The following is a 3,247-nucleotide window of genomic DNA, read 5'->3' on the forward strand; positions in this document are numbered from 1 at the left end:
CACGTGTAACATACGGGGTTTTTAAGAACGTAATATTTTTATTATTTGGTAGATTTATTCAACCCGATTATACACGAGTTTTTTAAAGATACGACGTTTTTAGTATTTAGTATACAAAATTACATTTATTTAATCTGTGTAATACACATGGTTTTTAAAGATATAACTATTTTTTATTATTTGATATATAAAATTACATTTATTTAACCCGTACAATATACGGGGTTCATAAGAATATAACCTTTTATTATTTAATATATAAAATTATATTTATTCAACCCGTGTAATACACGGGGTTCTAACCTAGTTATATGATAAAACAACACACATAAAATATTGTGACATGTAAAATAAATTTGATAATAAAATGTATAAATCACCTATTTATAAGGATATGCTTGCAGTATTCATAAACTGAAAGTAAAATATACTAAATTTGTCTGTTTAATCTTTTTTCTATTGACTTGTTAAATACTCAAGTTGTTAAATACTCAACAATAAATTAAGTTATTAATTTTTATCTTTAATTAGCAATTGTCTTAAAACTTTACAATATGTTATAAATAATTATCTAACCTTTATCTTATTCAGTAATGTATTAGACACATCACACATGTCCTCCATAAGCATCCCTAGATGTTATATTGTTTCTTCTAATGAAATGATTTTACATATGCTTTTGCTACCTAAATGAATTTAATTTAAGGACCAAATTTGTAGCTATTAATCAATTATAGAAGCAGAAATTACAATTGAAGCAAACAGTTGATAGAATCATAGAACACAGAACCAATAGGGCTCAAACCTAATACAGCAAGGTGTATCTATTCATTTATCATATAAATAAATTTCTTACGTAAAAGTGAGAGTGAACGTTTAGTTCTAATGGTTTATCTAGTTACAAGATATTTTAAATATTTAATTTAGGTCGGCATGTTCAACTCATTGGTTCTTGAATCATGATCAAGCATTAATATACATTTAAGATGATGTAATTGCAAACTAGCATTGACGTAATCATAAGGCTAGAGGGTATGGTGATGGTCATCCAAGTGAGGATGATCCGTCACATAGGCGTCACGTCATAGTCCTCCCAAGGATGCTCCATCCCCCAAAAGTAGAGGGTATGGGAGGATGGTCCTAGTCATAGTCCTCCCCACCATTTTTATGTTTTTTTTAATCTTCTACTTTTTTTTAACATTTAACAAATAAACTAACAAAATATTTTCATTAATATTAAAACCACATTACATAAATTTAAAACAAAACATAAACTTAATAAAAAAAACATAGACTTAAATAATATCATGCTTCTTCATGATGTCGGTTTGTAGTTTTTTCAACATCGAACGTTTCGACTCGGGATACTGATCGACATCCATCGTTATTATTTCCCATTCCTTGAGGCGAATTTTTTCATCGGAAATTCGGATTTTCTCATTCGACAATCGGACCTTCTCGCGTAACTTTTCTTCCACTACACGAGTTTTTTCTTCGACGGCCTGCTCCTTCGCCTTCGTCTTTTAGGCCGAGACGTTATTGTACATTTTTAAGTGTTCCATAAACTCTTCCATCTTCGGGTCCACCTTTTCCTTTTCTTTCCCCTTGGCCCGCTCCTTCTTTGATTTGTCTCGGCCCGGTGGACGCTCCGCTTCATGTACGGCATACTCCTCTTCGTCAAAGTCGGCGTCGTCATTTAAGTTTATGTGACACCTCGCGTCCGATCCACCGGCGCTAAAACTACCCGTTTCCGATGTTTTTTGCGTTTCGCCATCTCCACCTCGTTGGGAATCGGCGCCCATTTTGGTTCCGTTTTCAAAATTTCCCACGCGCGAACGTGAGCAAAGTTGGTATTACCATTGTTCGCCTTATACTTCTCCAACGCTTGTTTGAACACATCGTCGTCGCTCATGCCGCTACGACGCCCACTTGTATATATTTTATTATATTCCTTGCAAAACCTATTGACGGACGCGTTCATTTTCCGCCACTTTGATGACACCGAGTCGATATCTCGATACGGGCCTTGGTCAATAAGGTCGAGGAACTTCGCCAAAACCTTGGACCAAAACCCGTCACCCGTTACCTATAAAAAAACAAACAAAATATATAAACTGTAAACAAAAAAAAAATTAAACAAAATAAAGAAACTGTTAACAAAAATTTAAAATTTTAAAAAATAAATAAACTTTAAAAAATTAGAAACTGTTAACAAAAAACATTAGAAAAACAAACTTTAAAAAAATGTATAAACTTTAAAAAAATATATAAACTTTAAAAAAAAAGATAAACGTTAAAAAAATACGAACCTTTTGTCGGGTGTGTAGACATGCCTATGTAAGCCTTGGCTAAGGCTTCTTCTTCGATTGGCGTCCACTTAGTCGACTTCGGTTTGGACGATTGCTCACCCACCACTTGCTTGCCTTTTTTTCGTTTTCCTTTTTCTTTAGCAGGTTGGGTTTCGGGAACAACCTCCACATCGTCGTCGGGTTCGGATTGTAGAAAGGGTTGTGTCGGGATCGGTTGGAGCAAAACCGTTAAAGTGACCAAACCACAGGGAGCAAAACGGAAGTTTACTCTAAAAATTATGTGAGAGAAATGAAATTTTGGGGTTAAATTTGTGAATGGAGGTGAAATTGGAATGGAAATATATATATTTAAATCTTTTGACCGTTTGTTTGTTTTTGAAAAATGGAAATTTAATTTAAAAAAAAGGGTAACTTTTTGAAGGAAGGGGGCACACATTTGGTTCGTCGCCAACGTCCAGGAAGGGACGGTGAGGACGGGGACGGGGGGCGGGTTGGTGTAGCTTGCGTCGCCGAACCAGGACGGGTGGGGGGACGGACCCATACCGTGTAGCCTAAGGTACTCCGTACTCTTAGGCTAGAGGGTATGGTGATGGTCCTTCCTTGGAGGATGATCCGCTACGTAGGCGCCACATCATAGTCCTCCCAAGGATGGTCCATCCCACAAAGCTAGAGGGTATGGGAGGATGGTCCTAGATGATCCTACCCCACCACTTTTATGTTTTTTATTTTTTTAAGGGTAAATTACTTTTTGAGTCTCTGTGTTTTATAGGTTTTAACCACTTGAATCCAAAAGCAAAAAGTTTAACGACCTGAGTCCCCATAAGCATTTTCTTTAACCATTTGAGTCCAAATTTCTAACTCCATCCACCAAGTCTGTTAACTATAAGGGTAATTTGGTCATTTACACACAGAGTACAAGTCTTATATGCACATCAGTA

General features: G+C 35.7%; 1 long non-coding RNA gene across 1 annotated transcript; it reads right to left on the minus strand.

Moving 5' to 3' along the window:
- Positions 1-1,209: 1,209 nt before the first annotated feature.
- LOC118485514 lies at positions 1,210-2,943 on the minus strand. The gene is made up of 2 exons (XR_004876458.1): positions 2,310-2,943; positions 1,210-2,086 (listed from the first exon to the last, which is right to left on the minus strand). It is a non-coding gene; the product is annotated as an uncharacterized LOC118485514 (long non-coding RNA).
- Positions 2,944-3,247: the final 304 nt, after the last annotated feature.

Source organism: Helianthus annuus, chromosome 13, assembly GCF_002127325.2.
Source record: "Helianthus annuus cultivar XRQ/B chromosome 13, HanXRQr2.0-SUNRISE, whole genome shotgun sequence".
Classification (NCBI taxonomy): Eukaryota; Viridiplantae; Streptophyta; class Magnoliopsida; order Asterales; family Asteraceae; genus Helianthus; species Helianthus annuus.